This window comes from Prorops nasuta, unplaced genomic scaffold, assembly GCF_024137725.1.
Source record: "Prorops nasuta isolate Cenicafe-Biocafe unplaced genomic scaffold, Cenicafe_Pnas_1.2 PNAS00261, whole genome shotgun sequence".
NCBI classification, from domain to species: domain Eukaryota; kingdom Metazoa; phylum Arthropoda; class Insecta; order Hymenoptera; family Bethylidae; genus Prorops; species Prorops nasuta.
In genome coordinates, this window is record NW_027117057.1 from 22501 (window position 1) to 32500 (window position 10000).

General features: G+C 66.0%; 1 non-coding gene across 1 annotated transcript in view; it reads right to left on the bottom strand.

Moving 5' to 3' along the window:
* The window catches only part of LOC136785335 (small subunit ribosomal RNA), a 1917-nt gene extending 1600 nt beyond the window's left edge, over nt 1–317 (bottom strand). The window contains exon 1 of the ribosomal RNA XR_010824611.1: nt 1–317. This exon is cut by the window's left edge and continues 1600 nt beyond it. This is a non-coding gene — a ribosomal RNA (small subunit ribosomal RNA).
* Nucleotides 318–10000: the final 9683 nt, after the last annotated feature.

The window sequence follows — 10000 nt, forward strand, 5'->3', positions numbered from 1 at the left end:
TCGCCGGTGCGAGACCGTGCGATCAGCACAAAGTTATTCAGAGTCACCAAGGTAAACGGTGAACGAGTCGTGAAACCCGAACCACCGATTGGTTTTGATCTAATAAAAGCGTTCCTCCCATCTCTGGTTGGAACTCTGGTTTGCATGTATTAGCTCTAGAATTACCACAGTTATCCAAGTAAATGTGGGTACGATCTAAGGAACCATAACTGATTTAATGAGCCATTCGCGGTTTCACCTTAATTCGGCATGCACTGAGACATGCATGGCTTAATCTTTGAGACAAGCATATGACTACTGGCAGGATCAACCAGGGAGCTTGGATCAACGCGTGGAAAACCACTACGTACGAAGCAAGCATCGTGAGAAAGTGTCGCAGGAAATATGGCAATTACACCTACATTCACCACGCAGACACAAAATCACGAATACCTAAAGCGAACACCGCAGTCGAGTCTTTACTTAAAAATCCCGATCTGCAGAGACACTTTCCAAATTCAATAGATAAAACCTCTAAGTCAGCTCGAAACTTCCCCCGTAAAAAGGAAGAATCGAGCAAAACTGTAAGGCTATTCCAACATTGTTACACAATCTCTTCAAACATTCTTCTGACAAAAAACAAAGTTAAAGTCAAAACTTCATGGCTGACTTTCTCTAAAGTCCTTCACAACATACGGTGAATAACATATTCTCGCTCGGAACTTTGAGTGATTTTTCAGTGAGCCAAAAAGAATACAAAACACGGATATATTCCGCTTAAAAACTTTTCGAACCAACGCTATCTAGCGCTCAGTCACATTAGGGCCATTCGGTCTAAGACACCGACCCGTGACTATGCTGTGCTAAGTTTCATACCTCGAGCAGCTAAGCTCACTCCCAACACTCTTATATGTACGAAAAGGTCCGCCGGCAGAACGGCGACGAGCCGGCTATAACATAGTCGGCCATAGGGCAAACTTCTTCGATAGGACCAAAATCAATGAGGTACTTCAAATGATGAAAAAATATTTGCATAACAAAATACTTGTAAACAAATTCCAATAGTTTTAAATAATAAAATTTTATCTAAGATAACATAGTCCAACGCGGCGCATTGCTTTCGGCCGGCGGACGCAAACGCCTCGCTCGCGAGCCGACCCCTCCAACCAGCGGCTAAGTCCAACGCGGCGCATTGCTTTCGGCCGGCGGACGCGAAAGCCTCGCTCGCGAGCCGACCCGTCCAACCAGCGGCTAAGTCCAACGCGGCGCATTGCTTTCGGCCGACGGACCCGAACGCCTCGCTCGCGAGCCGACCCCTCCAACCAGCGGCTAAGTCCAACGCGGCGCATTGCTTTCGGCCGGCGGACGCGAAAGCCTCGCTCGCGAGCCGACCCGTCCAACCAGCGGCTAAGTCCAACGCGGCGCATTGCTTTCGGCCGGCGGACGCAAACGCCTCGCTCGCGAGCCGACCCCTCCAACCAGCGGCTAAGTCCAACGCGGCGCATTGCTTTCGGCCGGCGGACGCGAAAGCCTCGCTCGCGAGCCGACCCGTCCAACCAGCGGCTAAGTCCAACGCGGCGCATTGCTTTTGGCCGGCGGACGCGAACGCCTCGCTCGCGAGCCGACCCGTCCAACCAGCGGCTAAGTCCAACGCGGTGCATTGCTTTCGGCCGGCGGACGCGAACGCCTCGCTCGCGAGCCGACCCGTCCAAACAGCGGCTAAGTCCAACGCGGCGCATTGCTTTTGGCCGGCGGACCCGAACGCCTCGCTCGCGAGCCGACCCGTCCAACCAGCGGCTAAGTCCAACGCGGCGCATTGCTTTTGGCCGGCAGACCCGAACGCCTCGCTCGCGAGCCGACCCGTCCAACCAGCGGCTAAGTCCAACGCGGCGCATTGCTTTCGGCCGTCGGACCCGAACGCCTCGCTCGCGAGCCGACTCGTCCAAACAGCGGCTAAGTCCAACGCGGCGCATTGCTTTTGGCCGGCGGACGCGAACGCCTCGCTCGCGAGCCGACCCGTCCAACCAGCGGCTAAGTCCAACGCGGCGCATTGCTTTTGGCCGGCGGACGCGAATGCCTCGCTCGCGAGCCGACCCGTCCAACCAGCGGCTAAGTCCAACGCGGCGCGTTGCTTTTGGCCGGCGGACGCGAACGCCTCGCTCGCGAGCCGACCCCTCCAACCAGCGGCTAAGTCCAACGCGGCGCATTGCTTTCGGCCGTCGGACCCGAACGCCTCGCTCGCGAGCCGACCCGTCCAACCAGCGGCTAAGTCCAACGCGGCGCATTGCTTTCGGCCGTCGGACCCGAACGCCTCGCTCGCGAGCCGACCCGTCCAACCAGCGGCTAAGTCCAACGCGGCGCATTGCTTTTGGCCGGCGGACCCGAACGCTTCGCTCGCGAGCCGACCCGTCCAACCAGCGGCTAAGTCCAACGCGGCGCATTGCTTTCGGCCGTCGGACCCGAACGCCTCGCTCGCGAGCCGACCCGTCCAACCAGCGGCTAAGTCCAACGCGGCGCATTGCTTTTGGCCGGCGGACCCGAACGCCTCGCTCGCGAGCCGACCCGTCCAACCAGCGGCTAAGTCCAACGCGGCGCATTGCTTTCGGCCGTCGGACCCGAACGCCTCGCTCGCGAGCCGACCCGTCCAACCAGCGGCTAAGTCCAACGCGGCGCATTGCTTTTGGCCGGCGGACCCGAACGCCTCGCTCGCGAGCCGACCCGTCCAACCAGCGGCTAAGTCCAACGCGGCGCATTGCTTTCGGCCGTCGGACCCGAACGCCTCGCTCGCGAGCGACCCGTCCAACCAGCGGCTAAGTCCAACGCGGCGCATTGCTTTTGGCCGGCGGACGCGAACGCCTCGCTCGCGAGCCGACCCGTCCAACCAGCGGCTAAGTCCAACGCGGTGCATTGCTTTCGGCCGGCGGACGCGAACGCCTCGCTCGCGAGCCGACCCGTCCAAACAGCGGCTAAGTCCAACGCGGCGCATTGCTTTCGGCCGTCGGACCCGAACGCCTCGCTCGCGAGCCGACCCCTCCAACCAGCGGCTAAGTCCAACGCGGCGCATTGCTTTTGGCCGGCGGACGCGAACGCCTCGCTCGCGAGCCGACCCGTCCAACCAGCGGCTAAGTCCAACGCGGTGCATTGCTTTCGGCCGGCGGACGCGAACGCCTCGCTCGCGAGCCGACCCGTCCAACCAGCGGCTAAGTCCAACGCGGCGCATTGCTTTTGGCCGGCGGACCCGAACGCCTCGCTCGCGAGCCGACCCGTCCAACCAGCGGCTAAGTCCAACGCGGCGCATTGCTTTTGGCCGGCGGACCCGAACGCTTCGCTCGCGAGCCGACCCGTCCAACCAGCGGCTAAGTCCAACGCGGCGCATTGCTTTCGGCCGTCGGACCCGAACGCCTCGCTCGCGAGCCGACCCGTCCAACCAGCGGCTAAGTCCAACGCGGCGCATTGCTTTTGGCCGGCGGACCCGAACGCCTCGCTCGCGAGCCGACCCGTCCAACCAGCGGCTAAGTCCAACGCGGCGCATTGCTTTCGGCCGTCGGACCCGAACGCCTCGCTCGCGAGCCGACCCGTCCAACCAGCGGCTAAGTCCAACGCGGCGCATTGCTTTTGGCCGGCGGACCCGAACGCCTCGCTCGCGAGCCGACCCGTCCAACCAGCGGCTAAGTCCAACGCGGCGCATTGCTTTCGGCCGTCGGACCCGAACGCCTCGCTCGCGAGCGACCCGTCCAACCAGCGGCTAAGTCCAACGCGGCGCATTGCTTTTGGCCGGCGGACGCGAACGCCTCGCTCGCGAGCCGACCCGTCCAACCAGCGGCTAAGTCCAACGCGGTGCATTGCTTTCGGCCGGCGGACGCGAACGCCTCGCTCGCGAGCCGACCCGTCCAAACAGCGGCTAAGTCCAACGCGGCGCATTGCTTTCGGCCGTCGGACCCGAACGCCTCGCTCGCGAGCCGACCCCTCCAACCAGCGGCTAAGTCCAACGCGGCGCATTGCTTTTGGCCGGCGGACGCGAACGCCTCGCTCGCGAGCCGACCCGTCCAACCAGCGGCTAAGTCCAACGCGGCGCATTGCTTTTGGCCGGCGGACGCGAATGCCTCGCTCGCGAGCCGACCCGTCCAACCAGCGGCTAAGTCCAACGCGGCGCATTGCTTTCGGCCGACGGACCCGAACGCCTCGCTCGCGAGCCGACCCCTCCAACCAGCGGCTAAGTCCAACGCGGCGCATTGCTTTCGGCCGGCGGACGCGAAAGCCTCGCTCGCGAGCCGACCCGTCCAACCAGCGGCTAAGTCCAACGCGGCGCATTGCTTTCGGCCGGCGGACGCAAACGCCTCGCTCGCGAGCCGACCCCTCCAACCAGCGGCTAAGTCCAACGCGGCGCATTGCTTTCGGCCGGCGGACGCGAAAGCCTCGCTCGCGAGCCGACCCGTCCAACCAGCGGCTAAGTCCAACGCGGCGCATTGCTTTTGGCCGGCGGACGCGAACGCCTCGCTCGCGAGCCGACCCGTCCAACCAGCGGCTAAGTCCAACGCGGTGCATTGCTTTCGGCCGGCGGACGCGAACGCCTCGCTCGCGAGCCGACCCGTCCAAACAGCGGCTAAGTCCAACGCGGCGCATTGCTTTTGGCCGGCGGACCCGAACGCCTCGCTCGCGAGCCGACCCGTCCAACCAGCGGCTAAGTCCAACGCGGCGCATTGCTTTCGGCCGTCGGACCCGAACGCCTCGCTCGCGAGCCGACCCGTCCAACCAGCGGCTAAGTCCAACGCGGCGCATTGCTTTCGGCCGTCGGACCCGAACGCCTCGCTCGCGAGCCGACCCGTCCAACCAGCGGCTAAGTCCAACGCGGCGCATTGCTTTTGGCCGGCGGACCCGAACGCTTCGCTCGCGAGCCGACCCGTCCAACCAGCGGCTAAGTCCAACGCGGCGCATTGCTTTCGGCCGTCGGACCCGAACGCCTCGCTCGCGAGCCGACCCGTCCAACCAGCGGCTAAGTCCAACGCGGCGCATTGCTTTTGGCCGGCGGACCCGAACGCCTCGCTCGCGAGCCGACCCGTCCAACCAGCGGCTAAGTCCAACGCGGCGCATTGCTTTCGGCCGTCGGACCCGAACGCCTCGCTCGCGAGCGACCCGTCCAACCAGCGGCTAAGTCCAACGCGGCGCATTGCTTTTGGCCGGCGGACGCGAACGCCTCGCTCGCGAGCCGACCCGTCCAACCAGCGGCTAAGTCCAACGCGGTGCATTGCTTTCGGCCGGCGGACGCAAACGCCTCGCTCGCGAGCCGACCCCTCCAACCAGCGGCTAAGTCCAACGCGGCGCATTGCTTTCGGCCGGCGGACGCAAACGCCTCGCTCGCGAGCCGACCCCTCCAACCAGCGGCTAAGTCCAACGCGGCGCATTGCTTTCGGCCGGCGGACGCGAAAGCCTCGCTCGCGAGCCGACCCGTCCAACCAGCGGCTAAGTCCAACGCGGCGCATTGCTTTCGGCCGACGGACCCGAACGCCTCGCTCGCGAGCCGACCCCTCCAACCAGCGGCTAAGTCCAACGCGGCGCATTGCTTTCGGCCGGCGGACGCGAAAGCCTCGCTCGCGAGCCGACCCGTCCAACCAGCGGCTAAGTCCAACGCGGCGCATTGCTTTCGGCCGGCGGACGCAAACGCCTCGCTCGCGAGCCGACCCCTCCAACCAGCGGCTAAGTCCAACGCGGCGCATTGCTTTCGGCCGGCGGACGCGAAAGCCTCGCTCGCGAGCCGACCCGTCCAACCAGCGGCTAAGTCCAACGCGGCGCATTGCTTTTGGCCGGCGGACGCGAACGCCTCGCTCGCGAGCCGACCCGTCCAACCAGCGGCTAAGTCCAACGCGGTGCATTGCTTTCGGCCGGCGGACGCGAACGCCTCGCTCGCGAGCCGACCCGTCCAAACAGCGGCTAAGTCCAACGCGGCGCATTGCTTTTGGCCGGCGGACCCGAACGCCTCGCTCGCGAGCCGACCCGTCCAACCAGCGGCTAAGTCCAACGCGGCGCATTGCTTTTGGCCGGCAGACCCGAACGCCTCGCTCGCGAGCCGACCCGTCCAACCAGCGGCTAAGTCCAACGCGGCGCATTGCTTTCGGCCGTCGGACCCGAACGCCTCGCTCGCGAGCCGACTCGTCCAAACAGCGGCTAAGTCCAACGCGGCGCATTGCTTTTGGCCGGCGGACGCGAACGCCTCGCTCGCGAGCCGACCCGTCCAACCAGCGGCTAAGTCCAACGCGGCGCATTGCTTTTGGCCGGCGGACGCGAATGCCTCGCTCGCGAGCCGACCCGTCCAACCAGCGGCTAAGTCCAACGCGGCGCGTTGCTTTTGGCCGGCGGACGCGAACGCCTCGCTCGCGAGCCGACCCCTCCAACCAGCGGCTAAGTCCAACGCGGCGCATTGCTTTCGGCCGGCGGACGCGAAAGCCTCGCTCGCGAGCCGACCCGTCCAACCAGCGGCTAAGTCCAACGCGGCGCATTGCTTTCGGCCGGCGGACGCAAACGCCTCGCTCGCGAGCCGACCCCTCCAACCAGCGGCTAAGTCCAACGCGGCGCATTGCTTTCGGCCGGCGGACGCGAAAGCCTCGCTCGCGAGCCGACCCGTCCAACCAGCGGCTAAGTCCAACGCGGCGCATTGCTTTTGGCCGGCGGACGCGAACGCCTCGCTCGCGAGCCGACCCGTCCAACCAGCGGCTAAGTCCAACGCGGTGCATTGCTTTCGGCCGGCGGACGCGAACGCCTCGCTCGCGAGCCGACCCGTCCAAACAGCGGCTAAGTCCAACGCGGCGCATTGCTTTTGGCCGGCGGACCCGAACGCCTCGCTCGCGAGCCGACCCGTCCAACCAGCGGCTAAGTCCAACGCGGCGCATTGCTTTTGGCCGGCAGACCCGAACGCCTCGCTCGCGAGCCGACCCGTCCAACCAGCGGCTAAGTCCAACGCGGCGCATTGCTTTCGGCCGTCGGACCCGAACGCCTCGCTCGCGAGCCGACTCGTCCAAACAGCGGCTAAGTCCAACGCGGCGCATTGCTTTTGGCCGGCGGACGCGAACGCCTCGCTCGCGAGCCGACCCGTCCAACCAGCGGCTAAGTCCAACGCGGCGCATTGCTTTTGGCCGGCGGACGCGAATGCCTCGCTCGCGAGCCGACCCGTCCAACCAGCGGCTAAGTCCAACGCGGCGCGTTGCTTTTGGCCGGCGGACGCGAACGCCTCGCTCGCGAGCCGACCCCTCCAACCAGCGGCTAAGTCCAACGCGGCGCATTGCTTTCGGCCGTCGGACCCGAACGCCTCGCTCGCGAGCCGACCCGTCCAACCAGCGGCTAAGTCCAACGCGGCGCATTGCTTTCGGCCGTCGGACCCGAACGCCTCGCTCGCGAGCCGACCCGTCCAACCAGCGGCTAAGTCCAACGCGGCGCATTGCTTTTGGCCGGCGGACCCGAACGCTTCGCTCGCGAGCCGACCCGTCCAACCAGCGGCTAAGTCCAACGCGGCGCATTGCTTTCGGCCGTCGGACCCGAACGCCTCGCTCGCGAGCCGACCCGTCCAACCAGCGGCTAAGTCCAACGCGGCGCATTGCTTTTGGCCGGCGGACGCGAACGCCTCGCTCGCGAGCCGACCCGTCCAACCAGCGGCTAAGTCCAACGCGGTGCATTGCTTTCGGCCGGCGGACGCGAACGCCTCGCTCGCGAGCCGACCCGTCCAAACAGCGGCTAAGTCCAACGCGGCGCATTGCTTTCGGCCGTCGGACCCGAACGCCTCGCTCGCGAGCCGACCCCTCCAACCAGCGGCTAAGTCCAACGCGGCGCATTGCTTTTGGCCGGCGGACGCGAACGCCTCGCTCGCGAGCCGACCCGTCCAACCAGCGGCTAAGTCCAACGCGGTGCATTGCTTTCGGCCGGCGGACGCGAACGCCTCGCTCGCGAGCCGACCCGTCCAACCAGCGGCTAAGTCCAACGCGGCGCATTGCTTTTGGCCGGCGGACCCGAACGCCTCGCTCGCGAGCCGACCCGTCCAACCAGCGGCTAAGTCCAACGCGGCGCATTGCTTTTGGCCGGCGGACCCGAACGCTTCGCTCGCGAGCCGACCCGTCCAACCAGCGGCTAAGTCCAACGCGGCGCATTGCTTTCGGCCGTCGGACCCGAACGCCTCGCTCGCGAGCCGACCCGTCCAACCAGCGGCTAAGTCCAACGCGGCGCATTGCTTTTGGCCGGCGGACCCGAACGCCTCGCTCGCGAGCCGACCCGTCCAACCAGCGGCTAAGTCCAACGCGGCGCATTGCTTTCGGCCGTCGGACCCGAACGCCTCGCTCGCGAGCCGACCCGTCCAACCAGCGGCTAAGTCCAACGCGGCGCATTGCTTTTGGCCGGCGGACCCGAACGCCTCGCTCGCGAGCCGACCCGTCCAACCAGCGGCTAAGTCCAACGCGGCGCATTGCTTTCGGCCGTCGGACCCGAACGCCTCGCTCGCGAGCGACCCGTCCAACCAGCGGCTAAGTCCAACGCGGCGCATTGCTTTTGGCCGGCGGACGCGAACGCCTCGCTCGCGAGCCGACCCGTCCAACCAGCGGCTAAGTCCAACGCGGTGCATTGCTTTCGGCCGGCGGACGCGAACGCCTCGCTCGCGAGCCGACCCGTCCAAACAGCGGCTAAGTCCAACGCGGCGCATTGCTTTCGGCCGTCGGACCCGAACGCCTCGCTCGCGAGCCGACCCCTCCAACCAGCGGCTAAGTCCAACGCGGCGCATTGCTTTTGGCCGGCGGACGCGAACGCCTCGCTCGCGAGCCGACCCGTCCAACCAGCGGCTAAGTCCAACGCGGCGCATTGCTTTTGGCCGGCGGACGCGAATGCCTCGCTCGCGAGCCGACCCGTCCAACCAGCGGCTAAGTCCAACGCGGCGCATTGCTTTCGGCCGACGGACCCGAACGCCTCGCTCGCGAGCCGACCCCTCCAACCAGCGGCTAAGTCCAACGCGGCGCATTGCTTTCGGCCGGCGGACGCGAAAGCCTCGCTCGCGAGCCGACCCGTCCAACCAGCGGCTAAGTCCAACGCGGCGCATTGCTTTCGGCCGGCGGACGCAAACGCCTCGCTCGCGAGCCGACCCCTCCAACCAGCGGCTAAGTCCAACGCGGCGCATTGCTTTCGGCCGGCGGACGCGAAAGCCTCGCTCGCGAGCCGACCCGTCCAACCAGCGGCTAAGTCCAACGCGGCGCATTGCTTTTGGCCGGCGGACGCGAACGCCTCGCTCGCGAGCCGACCCGTCCAACCAGCGGCTAAGTCCAACGCGGTGCATTGCTTTCGGCCGGCGGACGCGAACGCCTCGCTCGCGAGCCGACCCGTCCAAACAGCGGCTAAGTCCAACGCGGCGCATTGCTTTTGGCCGGCGGACCCGAACGCCTCGCTCGCGAGCCGACCCGTCCAACCAGCGGCTAAGTCCAACGCGGCGCATTGCTTTCGGCCGTCGGACCCGAACGCCTCGCTCGCGAGCCGACCCGTCCAACCAGCGGCTAAGTCCAACGCGGCGCATTGCTTTCGGCCGTCGGACCCGAACGCCTCGCTCGCGAGCCGACCCGTCCAACCAGCGGCTAAGTCCAACGCGGCGCATTGCTTTTGGCCGGCGGACCCGAACGCTTCGCTCGCGAGCCGACCCGTCCAACCAGCGGCTAAGTCCAACGCGGCGCATTGCTTTCGGCCGTCGGACCCGAACGCCTCGCTCGCGAGCCGACCCGTCCAACCAGCGGCTAAGTCCAACGCGGCGCATTGCTTTTGGCCGGCGGACCCGAACGCCTCGCTCGCGAGCCGACCCGTCCAACCAGCGGCTAAGTCCAACGCGGCGCATTGCTTTCGGCCGTCGGACCCGAACGCCTCGCTCGCGAGCCGACCCGTCCAACCAGCGGCTAAGTCCAACGCGGTGCATTGCTTTCGGCCGGCGGACGCGAACGCCTCGCTCGCGAGCCGACCCGTCCAAACAGCGGCTAAGTCCAACGCGGCGCATTGCTTTCGGCCGTCGGAC